This window comes from Ceratotherium simum, chromosome 5 (assembly GCF_057802395.1).
Source record: "Ceratotherium simum simum isolate JZ-2026a chromosome 5, ASM5780239v1, whole genome shotgun sequence".
NCBI classification, from domain to species: Eukaryota; Metazoa; Chordata; class Mammalia; order Perissodactyla; family Rhinocerotidae; genus Ceratotherium; species Ceratotherium simum.
Window position 1 is genome coordinate 72066289 of NC_141904.1, and position 15478 is coordinate 72081766.

Here is a 15478-nt window from a genome sequence, read left to right on the forward strand (position 1 = left end):
TCTCCTGTCTCATATCTGACATTTGTACAGCGAGAAATGCCATTGGAATGGGCTACGAACACACAGACACTCTGAGACGGAATAAATGAAAGAAAAGGAGTACGATGAGAGAAAACAGTTGGGAGAAAGTATGCTACACCCTTCTCCAGCAGGCAGGCCTATGAACGATGTCACTGTTAATTCTTGAACAGCCCACAGAAACCGACTTACTTCACAGAAACACTTCACAACAGCTGTTAGGCTTTTTTGAAAAGCACGGTAATTTCAATGTATGTAAGTCGTTTTCTTCATGCTTTACTATATATATATATAAATCTACATATAATTTTATATAATCTATAATGATTTTATAAATTCAACAATGTTGATATTATAATGAAAAATATAGTTTGAAAAACTCTCTTACATTTCTCTGAAGAGAATGCCTAATTCCCACAAGTGGGCCAAATAACGCAAATCTTGAAAACCTCACACGCACAGACAATTGATCTCCATGTTAACCCACCAAGCATTGTTACTAAGCTAACATATTCATTCTTTTTGATCTCTTTCCATTTCCTGCACTGTATTTAGTGCCTCTAATCCTTGTCCAACATCAACAGGTCATTCACAGAGGGTCAGTGTTGGCCAAGATAAATAACCATTATAAAACCTCGAGCATGTTTTAAATCAACAACCAAAGTGGCCTACACTGTTTAAAGAATAAATTCCAAATATTTTCATGGCAGACGGTAACCAAGGCCTCTGAAAAGTACAGGTACAAATTATAGTTAAATGACCAGATCACGGCAAGCTATTCTAGCACAAGGTTCCCCATTTTTACAAATACAGATGACAGTGCCCCTTGGGCAGGACGGTAAGCCTGGGCTTCACACCACAGGCAGGTATGTTTCAGAAGAGTTTCAGACACATGGCTGAAATTACCACTAGGTATACAAATGCAAGTGTTCTCAGCCAAATCTACAAGAGCCAGAGAAGGAGAGAGCCCAGAGAAACTCAGAGCAGGAAGACGCAGTGAATCTCTTAGTCTCTAGCTGCCTCTCGCCCCCACCCCCCTAAAGGCCATTAGCAATGATCCCCTTACCCTCACCTCAGCAGGGTGATACATTGCAACATCTGTGTGTCTCTAAACAAACTCTCCCTGGAAAGAGGTAACAGAACAGAATAGCCCAAGAGTTACTGATATCTAGCTTCGAGAAGGACACCATGTATCTTGACTCCAGGTCTACTTCTGTTTGCTTTGCCTACCTTGTTACTGGAATTAATCTGCATTATCTAAGAACACAGTCATTAAGGGTGGAGCAGTATCTATAAATGCTAAGGACCAAGCAGGCCAAGAATAATATTGACCATGACCATGATGAAGATGACTACAACATGGTGCTGATTGAGAAATAGGAGATTCTAGAATAAGCATGAACAGTGTGGCATTATTTTACACATAACTAAATAGGCGGAAAAAAAAATGCATGAATAAATAAATGAATACATAACATCCAGAGGATGTTTACTCAAATCTCATCTCTGTGTACTGGGATATCAATCAATTTTAAGTCTCTTCATTATTATTATTATTAAAATGTTATATGTTTTTTGCACTGATGTTTTGGTCTGATTGACTTATCATTCCTAGGAAATATGTCTTGAATTTCTACACTCTCTCGGTGCACTGGCTGATGTCTCCTCGAGTTCCATCCAATTTTGCACCTCCTGTTTCAAGCTGTTTGTTAGTAGTGTACATATCTTCCTGGTGAATTGAACTCTTATCATTTGGGAGTTCCCCTCCCAGTTCTCACAATAAGTTTAGGTTTTTATAATTGGGAAAAGAAGCTGTTTTCGTGAAGAAAGAATCACCAGGAGTAACAACCAAAGACTATCATCACTGATATGCTTGAAGCATTACTCTGCATTATTTAATTTAATCCTTACAATAACCCCATGAGGTAAAAACTCTTGCCTAGAATATTCTTTCCAGTTTGTAGACAAGAAAAGTGAGGTTGACAAGGCTAGGTAACCTACTCAGAATCACCCACTAAGTGCTGGAACCAGAACTCAACCTCAGTTGATCCAACCGTAGAGCTTGATCTCTTAACGATTACGTGATGCTGTGTTGACATTAAGAAATGGCTACAGCACTATCCCCACACTTGTAAAGAAAGACATTCCAGATCCAGAAAGTCCAGACATTGGCCAGTATGTGCCACGTATAGAATCTACTTTCTTAGCCTGTAGAGGCTCTCAGTAGCAAGTCATATATGATCTCTGAGCTTCTATTTTTCTCACTTGCAAAACAGATATTATAATAAATCTTGTTCTAAGGATGAAAAAGCCGTATTCGTTTCCAAAATGCTCTGAGAGGGTGGGATGTAATATGCCAGTTTAAACGATGATGGATCATTTTTATCTAGCATTGAGGAAATAAAAGCATAAAATTGCATTTAGGTTTTTCAAACACACATTCAGATAAGGCAAAACGTACATTTTCTTCACTTTCTTCACTAGGCCAACTGTCCTCCTCTGACCCCATGCTAATTTTTCCTGATGATATCTGAACAGAACATGCTGATTTGGGTAATTCCACATCCATGCACAAAAATAATCGATGACATCAGCATAGTTATGGGAATTAGACTTATTAGTTAATTACAGAACCAGCAGAGGGAGCACAAACCCTGCATAAATAATCACCATTTCTTCTGAGATTCTTAAAAAACAGCAGTAACAGTGGTAGGGAGAAATACATTTAAAACTAAATTACCAGTAGCCAGGAGATGGTCTTTGCTCTCTTGGAACAGTGTTAGGGTAAAACTCCAATACACTGTCCATAAGTCTAGTATAAATGTTAGCTTCTTGGATATCTAAGAGAAAGAAACCCGTGTGTGTGTGTGTGTGTGTGTGTGTGTGTGTGTGTGTGTATGTGCGCGCGCGCCCCTTCCCCTTGGTGTCATGGTGACACCCTCCCTACTGGCAGAGTAATTAAGGTCAGATGGTGAGACTTGCCTCGAGTTGGCAAATGTTTACTTATTCACCCTGATGTCAGAGCGGCTTTCATTTCAGCTTTGCTCACCCTAACAAAGTCCTGAGTGAACAGACCAAACTTATTCTTCTAAGATGCAATCAAGGTTTACATTTATGGTTGAGTAAAGATGTGACACAAGTAAAACAAAATAATGTCTATTGGTAAAAAAAAAAAAAAAAAAAGAGAGAGAGAGAATCATATTTTTAAAAAACTATCTGCCATAAGTACTGCTGGCATTTTAAATAAATGGTCATATTTTCGAATTTGAACCAGATGACACTGATCTTTTTTTCTGGAAGAACAAATTACTGATAGATAGTAAAGAGACATAGGCCTCCAACCAAAATAACACCTTGATGTATAAATGGAAGTTAAGAGAAAGGGCATCCATTTATCCATGCTTTGATAGGTTAGGCCAATTGCTTTCAAGACAGCTATAACCACCATACCACCACCAGCAGCAAGATGCAAAACTTAGCCACAGAGATGAATAAGATAATAAAAGACTTGATTTCTGTGCTAAGAATTTCTTCTGTGAATTTTGAGAGGATGGTCTCCACCCACTTGAAGTGGGAAAATTAAAAATGAAATCATGGTACTTATATACTAACATTTAAATTATATGCATCCTGATAGTACACTAAAACAAAATGTTTATTTTGAAAATGTCTCTTGTTGGGGGGTGGGATGGGGGAGAAATTTCAGCCTTAGTTCCAATTTAGAGAATTATCAAGGCTCAAGAAGAGAGGAATGGTGTTGTTGGTGAAGAAAGGCCCCAGTACATTTTTGTCTGGCTCTAACTACAAGAAATTCAGGGGGCGTTGGGGACAGCCATACTGCTGAGTGCCTGCTGCTGCCATGTCCCCTCTGGGCTCCTGCGGAGCTCTTTGTCCACACCGGGCCCCTGCCCTATGGCAGTGTTTCCGGTCATCCTGCTAACCCAGTGCCTGCCATCCCAGGGATGTGGAATAGCAGAGCCAGAAGCAGTTCTGCCATGGAAACTTGAGACGCACTCTGGTGCAGAGCCCTGGAGTTGGGTTATCTATGGGGAAAAACGTGCTCTGCCCTTGCTTTTTATCCTTTTTCTCCCTTGAAGGACCCTGAACACAGTGGACCCTCCAAATGGGGCTCTCATCCATTGGCTGCAGTTTACTTTGGGGTGGCTTTGCTTTCTTTACCGACATGATCAGATAACAGGAGGCACCAGGGTTGTCTAGCGGGTGGGCTCACGGCTGGTGCCCAGCAGGTGCCCATAATGGCTGTTAACTGACCACTCCCAAATCTGATGTCAACACCTCTCTTTCAGAGACTGGCCACCTCTGAGTGGTGGTTTCTTTCACTGCTCTGAAAAAATCCAAATGAGTTTATCTTACAGGCTCAGGTAACTCCCTGTGAATGGGTCCTATGCCTCAGTGCAGATATTTTTAAATCTTTTTTCCATTTAAAGTAATTTTCTTTCAACGTTTGTGCTTATTTGAGGCTTTAATGGCAAACTAGGATTTACTAAACATCTATCATATACTAGCACAGTGCTAGAAGCCTTAGCTACATAATCTCACTTAGTCCTCTAAGTAACTTTACGAGTTAAGCACTTTCTTTTATTCCTAGTTCATAGATGGAGAACAGTTAAACGAATTGCCCAGGGTCACCCCACTACTATGTGGTGGTGAGGAACCACATCCAGATGTCTGTCTGTGGAAGTCCATCCTTGCCCTCTCCACGAGAGCTCAGTGCATCTCCCATTTCAAGTAAAGAAAGGCAGATGACAACGTGTATGTATGGAAGACAGCAGACTGCACTATTGTTAGAATTCTCATACATACGTTGTTGGTGTTTTCTTGTTGCTGTTGTTTCAGGCAACTAAAAGTTTGTCAGTTTTGAGAATTAACAGCAAAAGAAAATGAGCAAAAGAATCCTGTCGCTGAAAAAATAGGTGAGAGAATGAAGACTGGGAAAACAACGATCTATGCTAACATCCTCCCAGGATCCTCAGGGCCCGAGTTATGAGTTATGTCCTCCACAGGAATGAGCTTTCTTTTCCATCTTGATGTCTGAAGGTCATTACTAACCCAATCAGCAAGCCAACTAGCCCCTCATCTGTCGGAGTCATTAAGACCAAAATAAACAGGACCAATGGTCTGAGGCCTCGAATCCAGATTCATCTTGACAATCCACTGGAAACTATAGGTTTCTTATAAATTAAGAAAATTTTTAATTCTCCTCAGGGAGCATATTATATATCTGGCAGGTGTAACCCAATCATTTTCTTTATTTATGATGTCACATTTTCTAAACAAAGAGTTTTACCATTGAATGTGATATAAGTGTACTCTTAGTAAGCTTTCTTAATTTATAAGAACAAAGAAACAAATTAACAATGCTTCTTTTCATCCAGGAGATGAATTTAACACAGCTTGTCTGTGGACTAGGCATGCATATAGGGATTTGTGTTATATTTACTATTACTCATTATAATTTGTGTCACTGGTCTCAGAATGAATCAATCAACAGAGACCAGCACTGGGTCTTGTCCAATCATGTTAGGAAATGGTTGAAAATCTAAACCCTATAATTTATTTCAGTGAAAATGGTCAGGCTTGAAAAGAGCTAACCATTTATCAGGCCTATGCTACGTGTGTATGTTTTTATTTTTAGCATTTAACAGCCATTCTTAGCCAATTTGGCACATAATTCAGGAAGCTGTATAAACTGAGGAGTGGTAGTATGAATTTGGAGACCCCAGAAATCTTAAAAGAAATCCTTTGGACACCTCTCCCCAATTAACTGAATAAACACCAGAAAGACCTGTGTTAGTGGAACCCTTTTCATAAATATATGAGGTGTTGATTTTCATGTTTATGTTAAAAACAGGTAGTCTGCTTCATTCATCTGTTTAGACTCCATCCCCCCACCTGCACCCCTCAACCATATAGTTCTCATGATAATCTGAACGTGAAACCCAAAACTTTTCTCGTAGATTATTGATTTGCTCTTTCACAGAGAGATCTGGAGACAATATTAAGTCATTTGGATGGTTCTATGGCCAGTGGATGCATCATATCACAGACATGTCACACATGCCTGAAAAAGTACATGTCACAGCAACTGCCAAGTCATCCAGAGCCCGAGGTTCCCCAAGGACAGAGGTTCAGCCGTGGGGCGGCCAGAGAAAGGGCCATGACTCACTCTGGCAGGGCCAGGGCCTGGACAGAGTTGCCCGGTTGTCATCTCTGAGATACTCTTGGGTGACATTGTGGCTAGAGTAATGAAGAAAATAAATACACAGAATCCCATATATTCCAGGATCCTGAAATGCTCTATTTATTTGCTCAATATTCATTAACGAGGAAAAAAATTAGAGTTCATCTTTCACGTTTCACATCGATACCATATATCATTTTTCCTTGAGCGTAAATTGGGATATGTGTTCTTTCAATTATGTAAAAAGCAAGGTGTCAAACAGATTACGCATTTGCAACAACGCTGTTCTTCATGCTCACGGTTTTGATTGTGAAGGTCTCTAGTTGAAAGGCAAGGGTAATCAACTCAGAACAATCTGAATAGTAATTTTGCTCTAGAGGTGTAAAATCATAATTTCATCACTAAAGTGTTATATAGCTTGCAAACCTTGAAAAAGTAACTTGATGCCATTTAAGGTCTAGAATTTGTCTTCCTATGGTATAATGTAGCAAGAAGTCTACAAGCATTTTAGTTTGGGTATAATGGCATGTCAGGAGAAAACCAAGCCTCCAGACTGGGCCTCCTGATCGCTCTGCACGTCCCGTCAGAGGGCCTCGCCCCGTTCTCTCCATTAACAACAGCAGCGGCCGCAGCCATTTCTTAGGCGGCCACCACCAGATACCAGGTACCACGCTAAGCACTTTGCACACATTGTCATGTTTAATTTGTTTCAACACCCTTTTGCCATATGCATTAGTGGTCACACTTTTACACATGAGAACGAGAAGTTCAGAGGGACTCAGTATTATGCCCCAAATCAGGATTCACACCCGTGTCTGTCTTGCTTCCAAGCTGTGCTCTTGACTACCAAAACATACCATCGCCCTTAGTCGCTCTGCTGGTTTTGCGACTACTCACTGTTGGGGCTACCGCTGATGGAAAAGAAAAGGCAAAGAGCCACGTGAGGATCAAGTTTTAGCCTTGCAAGGAAGGTCTGCATACTCACGAGGAGAGAAGATAAGCTTCAGAAAGAAGTGGTGGCCTTATTGAGCGAGCAGTGGCAGAACTCCTGCTCTCCTGGGGCTCACTGCATTGTGACCTCAAGCAGGGCCCATCCTTACTCTGTCAGACTTGGGGAGGAAAGATCTAGCAAAATCAAGAAGCAGACAGCTGAGACCCTCAGACAGAAGAGGCTGATTCATGACACAGTATTTGGAAGCTGCCTGGTTTCTCGGTGTCAACAGGATTTTGCCCCTAAGAAAACCCAAGACACCAGCAGCACGAGGAGCCAGTTTATCATTCGCTGGATGCTACCTATTACAGATATTCTTCATTATTTGGAAACTCCCTATAAATATTTACTATAAGAGGATTTATAACTTAGAAAAGGGCATCTCTTTTTTTATTTGGAACCCAGATTCTGCTCCGTTAGGTTTTTGGATACCCTTGATCACAGTTTCATTGTTAAGTACCTCTAGGTTGATTAACAGTAATGTAATGAGTCTTAATTACATTGGAATAGAGTATGCATGCTCTCCCTCCCAGGCTAGAACAGAAGCGCTCACAGGCAGCAATGGTGTAGTATCCACTGCTTTACCCTCAGAGCCCACCCAGGTGCCCGGGTATGTGCTAGGCACTCACTAAATATTTCATGAATGATGAAGCGTACCCTCTTTTGTGCTTTTTAGGTTTTTGCATTTTGTATCTCATCCTCTCCTCTCCTCTTTTTCTATAGATTTCCCCTCCTTCATCTCAGATCAATCATCCTCTTTCTACAACAAATCACCTTCCTTAGGCTCGGTGGTAGAGAATGTGGTCTGAACATCCACTGAGTCACCTGTTTCCAGGCTGCAGAATTCGAGTAAGGGATTTGGAAAATAAAACCCAAAATGAAACAAAACAAAATATCCCTTGCTAATTTTTTTAAGGAAAACCTCCGAAGGGACCAAAATTAATGAGCAAGACCAGACCACCATACAATGATGAAGCGAACTGGTCTGAGAATCAGAAAACGGCTACTGGGAAGTCACGGTTATTGTTGTACATTATTTGTGTTTAGTGCCAGAGAAATGATTTTCTTTTTTAATATCTCTGTGCCAGTAAAATTAAGAACTTAGTGTAGGATCCAAATTCCCCTCCAAGGAGTCAGCTTAAAAAAATTTACTAGTTCTACTGCCACAGGGATTTATGGTTTCTTTTTTAATAGTTACAGGCTGATATCCCATAAGTTTCTTTGGTCACTAGGTAGATTCCTTTATCTTTCTTTTGAAACACACACTGAACATTTTAAGCAAATTCTGGCCCTCCAATTGATTGAATGTTACATCAAGGAATAAATTGTAGGATAGCTTTGGAATATGTCTCCAAAACAAGAAGAACTTAAAATAAAAACAGATACTGAAGACTGTATTTTCCTGATTGTCAGTCGAGCTGATTATGCTTTATTCTAAAGCGTTGTCTATCAGGCAAGAAAGGAAAAGGCAATTGGGGGCTCTCTGCTTGCACAGCCCGATGTCTGGGAATATAACACCAGTTTATTCACAGCAGGAGTCTGCTGTAATTGGCAGTTCCATTTTCCCCTACTAGAGGGTAATTCTCTAGTGAAGAAAACACAATGTTAACAAGATTTTACAAATTTGACATATGGTATCCTATCTGAAATGACCAACAAAAGTTCCTTCTCTCCCCAAGCAAACAGTTATCGCTGAATAGGACTACAGGAGAGTGTGATAAAAGGAGGTAAGGGCCCCTGGAGTTCTTGTAAGGGGCCTGTAAATCTGTGATCATAAGAAAAAGCCAATTAGTAACAACAAAAGGTAAGACACTCAGGGTGGATGCGTCTCGGAGAGTTGGTGATGAAATGACAACAAAACCTCACCTAGAACACCAGGCTTTATTAATGACATCTGATCATGCCTAGGGCATTCAAGGTGAGGATTCAGACCCAGGAGAGAATCCTGAGTGAGTCCATTAAGTTGGGGGTGGGGCTGCTCCACAGTGTGAGTGAAAGGGGGAGTCCTAAAAGATGCACAGGACCTAGAAATGGTTCTGGGCTTATCTTTATCTTCTCCCTAAACACACGGAAACTCTAGAATGAATTTTAGTGACCTTCAAATTGCTTTGATGTGAATTCAAAAACTTCACTTGTTTAAAACCATACACCCCCAATAAGGTCTCTGGATTCTGTTTTAACAAAGGAACGGAAGAAAGCATATTTAGTACATAAAAAAACTAGGCAGAAATGTATGTAGACTTTCTAGGAAAAGAAAAACAAGGATTTTTTTCCCCTTTCCTCTCGAGCATGTTAAGTGACGCATCATTTCATTCTTTCTTGGTAAGGCATTGGGTCGATTCTAAAGAGGGGCAAAAATGGGTCCCTAGGAATTTATCTTGGCTTTTCTGCTAAGATATCCACAGTTTATTGTCTACAGCCATAATCCAGAGACTATCGCCAGACCCCATCTGATGTTCCCTCTGATCCCAGCTGCAGAGACAGTGCACGGACTGGAGATTCATTTTAAGGTTGGTGATCTCACGGGATTACACGAAGGGATTAACGAGCAGCTTCTAACCACCAGGTACTCGCAGTAAAGGCAGAGAGTCAGGTCAAGCCCTAATTTTCATGGAGAATTAAACTGCCTTTTGTTACCACCTGGTGACACATAATTGAAGAGCAACTAGAAGCTGCCCAGGTGAAGGAAAGAAGGATGGTAGAGCCACTCTTTTGTTTCAGTGCACTCGATGGCACAGACACTCCAAGTGCTCCAGGAACAATCTTTGTTTCTCCACTGAGACCGTTTGCTTATTCACTGTTCCTGCCCATTTCTTCTTTGCTGCCTGGATGTTCTACAGTGGCAATTCTCAGTAGCACCTCAGCTGTTTCTAAGGAGTACGGGGACAGGCTTTGAATGAATGCTGAAGCACAGAACAAGAGAGTGTTGCTTTCTCAACCCTCTTGCTATCCCCCAGATTATGAAAACGGGAGAGTCTCAGTTTGGTGCTGATATATCTTGCACCTCACTAATATCTGCTAATCTCAAAGGGAAAGAAGGACATCTGAGTGGACCACAGACAGCAGAACCCAGCAAGTATCTAATAATAGGCTCTTTTCATTTTTACGGTTATTCCTTCTTTTATGACAAACATTACTGATTTTCCATTTCCAGAAGTTAGAGAAAATTTCCATTTAAAATATAGTTACTCAAGCTAAGTGAAATAAGCTAGTCACAAAAAGACAAATATTGCATGATTCCACTTAGACGAGGTCCCTAGAGTAGTCAAATTCATACAAGCACAAAGTAGTATGGTGATTGCCAAGGGCTGGGGAGGGAGGGAATGGAGAGTCGTCTAATGACTACAGTTTTCAGTTTCGCAGGATGAAAAAGTTCTGGAGATTGGTTGCACAAACAATGTGAATATACTTAACACTACAGAACTGTACAAGAAAAAATGGGTAAATGGTAAATTTTATGTTTTGTGTATTTTATTTCAACAGAAAGAAAAGGAAGACAGAGGTAGAAGAAGATGGGACTATGGAATAGAGATACCAACGTTGCTGGCTTTGAAGATGGAAGAAGGGGCCATAAGCCAAGGAATGCAGTTGGCCTTTAGAAGTGGATTCTCCTTAGAGCCTCCAGAAAGGAACGCAGCCCTGCTGACACCTTGATTATAACCCAGCAGGACACATTTCAGACTTCTGACTTCCAGAACTCTAAGATAATAAATTTGTGTTGTTTTAAGTGCCTCTTCTCTCCCCCTCACCCTGAAAAATAGTCACACAGTGTTTTAAATTTGAGTCAATTAAAACTACTTGGAAAGGAAGGTGAAGAGGTACATGTCTATGGGAAACTGAAGATGGCGTATGAATGCCTGATGTTTGGCAAACACATATCCTACCTTCTGGGCTGTAAAAGGCAAACCAAGTTTTCCAAGATTTACTACATATAAGAGGCATTGTGACCACAGGGATAGACTGAAAACAGGTGTCCAACACACTTTACATACAACTCAACTGAAGGCAGTGGTCTTTAATTAATAAAAACCCACCCAAACTCTTTCATTGTATTGATCGATGCAAATCTGAACCAGGAATTAAGTTGGGGATCTGGAGGTAGCAATCCTAGATTTAATGTTGGCTCTGACACTTACCAGCTGCATAACTGGGGCTTGTCACCTAATCTCAGAGCCTTAGTTTCTACAACTGTGAAATGGGAAAATCAGCACTTCCCTCAAAAGAGCTGCTGTGAGAATTAAATAAGAAGATGCATGTCAACTTTTGGCTGAGGCCTGATTCCTAGGATTATTATTACTAGGCATTCTGATTCTACCAAACATCTATTTTCTTTCTAGAAAAAAAAAAATGGATTCAGCACTTAAATATAAATTAAATCTGAGCAACTCTAGCTATCAGTCTTTCGACAGTTTGAAGGTCACATGATTTGGAGTCATGGTGACCTCGGATTCCTCCACCACGCCAGAGCAGGCGTGCTCTTGGGGACTGCTCTACAACTTGGTTGGCACCGAGTGCAATTCACAGTGCTGTGTGCTCGCTCACTGTGCAATCGCCCTGAATCCTACGTGGGGGCCAGCCCAAAAGCTTTAGCCACTTAATGTTTAAAGCCGGGCCTGAGTGCCAGGTTTGTCCATGGCTGTCATTTGTCAGCAACACAATACCCCAGGGATATGTATTCATCAAATCCTTATTGACTTAAGCTGCAGGGTTTTTTTTTTTTTCCTTTCATAACATTAGAAAATACTGCTTCTGATTTAAATAGTTTTCTTTGCAGGATGGAAATAAAAAACAAAATGCTATTTACCCGGCATCCACTTTCTGATTGGATGCATTGATTGAAGGTGAGCACTTACTCATGAAAATATCTTGGGACCTTAAAGCAGGGCTTCTCAACCTCGGCATTACTGACATCTTGTGCTGGATAATTCTATGCTGGAGGGGCTGTCCCGTGCTTTGCAGGTCGCTGAGCAGCACCTCTGGCCTCTACATACTAGAACGCCAGTAGCACCCCTACCCTCAGCTGTGACAACCAAAAGTGTCTCCAGACATTGCCAAATGTCCCCTGGTGGCAAAATCCCCTCCAGTTGAGAACCTCTGCATTGGAGGATGAGCACTTTGAGATTGCTAACTGTGGCTGTTTGCTAAAAAATAATTAAAATATTTAACATAGGAAGATTCATAGCTACAGCCACCAATTGTGAATAATTTAAAAGAAGCATTTTTATACTTTTAATAGTGTCTAGCAAGCCAATAAACATAAATTAAATGTAATAATGAGTAAAAATGCTTTGTAAACTGTAAAGTATGGTGTTAACGATTATTAAAATTATAGCAGCGTGTTCTAGGACTATACAAAGGATGGGCTGCTTGAGGAACTAATTTTTTATTATGCCGTGCTATGTGCTAAGTACTTTGCTCATACCATCTCATTTGAGCTTCATCCTCTGATTTTATGGATGAGGGAACAAAGGCTCAGGAAAGCTAAGTGACACGATCGAGGTCATTCATCAGTAACAGGACCAAGGTCACTCAGCCAATAAGAGGTGGTAGCAGGATCCGGATCTAGGTCTGTAGCTCTCCTATCCCACCCACTGCCTGCCATAGGCTGTGGATGCCATTTTGGAATGGGAAGGAGATACTCTTGTGCTCTTTGACAAACCCTTCTGGAAACAATGGCACACAAATCTAGAGAAGCCAGCCAGGGTTGGAGTGAAATCTACAACCTGGAGCTGAAGCCATCTGAACTAGTTAACTTGGGCCTAAATTCAGGGACCCAAGACCCATTGAGCCAATCATTGAAACCAACCAATCACAAACTGACATTTTTAGGGGCGATTGTTAGAACTTACTATTCTTTCTTTTCCCCTTAACATCCAGAAAATTAAATATCAATGAGAAACACGTTCCAAATTGACCTAGATCACAAGAAGAAAGAATTTAGATTCTGTTTTGTAATTTTTAAACTTAGTATCTATAATGGGTTGAAACGTGTCCGGTAAAAAGATGCTGAAGTCCTAATCCCCAGCCTCAGAATGTGACTAGGTGGGCCCTAATCCAATATGACTGGTGTCCTTATAAAAAGGGGAAATTTGGACATAGAGGGAAGGTGATGTGAAGAGACACAAGCAGAATGCCATGTGAAGACACAGAATTGGATTCATGCATCTACAAGCCAAGGAACACTAAAGACTACAAACCACCAGAAGCTACAAAGAGGCAAAGAAGGATTCCTCTATAGCTTTCAGAGGGAACACGGCCCTGCCAACACCCTGATTTTTGACTTCCAGCCTCCAGAACTTCGAGACAACAAATTTCTCTTTTTCAAGTCACTCAGTTTGTAATTTGTTATGGCAGCCCTAGGAAACTTACACAGTATCTATGTTTCACAAATTAATCTATAAGCGGATCTGGGGAAGTACATATGGTGTGTTTTCAGAGGGTTCTAGAATACTGTATTTGTATGAAGGTAAAGCAGACCAAGTTTTCTGAGGTGGCTTGTTAAATGAGTTGTGCCCACCATATGCATGTTTTTGGCCCACTGCCACACACAGGGCCCTCACCATGCCAACTGGCAGCTGGGCCACAGTCAGCCTTCCTCACTGGATTAACTCTCAAAGAGGGCTGGGACTCCCTTGCTGTCTGTCACTGGATTCTCCCCGCTTTTTGACTTCTGTCTGCATTGTCACGGTGTGTCTTTTCTAGGTCCCAGGCAAAATGGCTCCTGGCTTCAGCCTCTACGGTTTGGAATGCTTATTCATACCACTTCTCGTGGATTTGGAAAAATAACCTTAGATTAAAATTTCTATTGTATGACAGCTATATAAATAGGTTCAGAGAAAAAGGAAGGCTATTTAATAACACCGAAACACAAGTGGCATGAATGTTCACACCCACTTGGAATGTGGGCAAAGACAGAGTTAAGTTAGCGGGCTACAGGGGAAAAAGAAGAAAACCAAGAACTGTTCTCAGAATTTTTCAAACTGAAGTGTAAGGGTGATCTACTACTGTTTTTAAGATATGCTGTAGAGCAAAACCTAAGTGAAAAGTTAACAAGTTCACACGTGGCATTAGTGAAGCAATGCAGAAAACAATACGGCTCATCTCTTTGGTGAGCTAGGCCGGTGATGTTATTTAATTACTTCAATTTGGCTTTGTTGGAGCTGCCAGGGCTGGATTTGTTTATGGGTGTCCTTTCCTTCAAATCTGCCTGCAGGGGCTCACTCAGGTCATTTGTCAGGGGCTAAACAGCCGGAGGCCAAGAGCAGATATTTACTTACAGAATCTTCAGACTGTTTTAAACAGGCCTTTGGGATTTGGCCACTGACCACTCTGTGGCAGGAGCCTCCGGGACACCTTGCGCTGGGTGTTTCTTTTAATTGACTAACCTCGATGTCGCTGTTCCAAACTGCTGTAACCCATACATGCCCCTGGTCTGAGGCTTCTAATGACCTTTCTCTGGCCCTCAACACATATGGCTGAGACAATGCAAACACCATTTGGAAGATGAGTAAATTCAATAACTCAATTACGGCTGCACCAAAGCACCATTTATCAAACTCGGACCACAGCACTTCGTCTCTCTTAGCCCTCTGTTTTTCCACGGCCAGGCATTTGGAAAAAGTCACTAATCAATTTAGGAATGATTAAATTGGAATTTGTAACACTTCCCATTATTAAACCTTCAATCTTCATTATGGCAACTTAATGATTACATCATGGCTGAGGAAAACAAATTACGGGTAGCTGGCCTCGCTCGGAAAGCTGAAGTAGCAGGTAAATTGTCAAAAACAGCAGAAGTCTGATACATGTAGCTCTGCAAATGATTGTTTGATGTGTACAAAGGAACACCAAATTACTACTCACTTTAGATAAAAATATGCATTAAACTCGACATAATATGTTGGCCTTTACTGCATTCTTGCTCCTTTTCTATAGACTGAGTTGACTAACCTGGAGTCAAGGGATGAGAGCTGGGAACCTCTTAAGATTGTATGCCAGCCTGGATGTGTGCACATGAGCTTTATTCCAGGAAGAAAGTCCAAAGACCTTATCAGATCCTTAAAGGGGTACGTGAATACTGATGAACCCTATTTAGTAAGAGAAGGCATGTTCTACAACTTTCTGCTATTACTTTCTTCCTTTGCCCTTAGCTTTTCTCAAACTCCAGTATTAGTTCTCTAACCAAAAACTCATTTGCAGAAAATGTTTTTCTCATTGTTTTAATGATATGGCCAATGTTTTGTGCAGGTTCTCTGCAAATTCTACCA

The 15478-nt window shown here is 41.0% G+C and overlaps 1 protein-coding gene and 1 long non-coding RNA gene across 2 annotated transcripts in view; one reads left to right on the forward strand and one right to left on the reverse strand.

Moving 5' to 3' along the window:
• The window catches only part of LOC147917076 (uncharacterized), a 323483-nt gene extending 312512 nt beyond the window's left edge, over positions 1 to 10971 (forward strand). Inside the window, exon 4 of the long non-coding RNA XR_015552247.1 lies at positions 10695 to 10971. This is a non-coding gene — a long non-coding RNA (uncharacterized LOC147917076). The remainder of the gene's footprint in view (positions 1 to 10694) is intronic.
• Positions 1 to 15478, reverse strand: part of PDZRN3 (PDZ domain containing ring finger 3) — a 235348-nt gene that overhangs the window by 74022 nt on the left and 145848 nt on the right.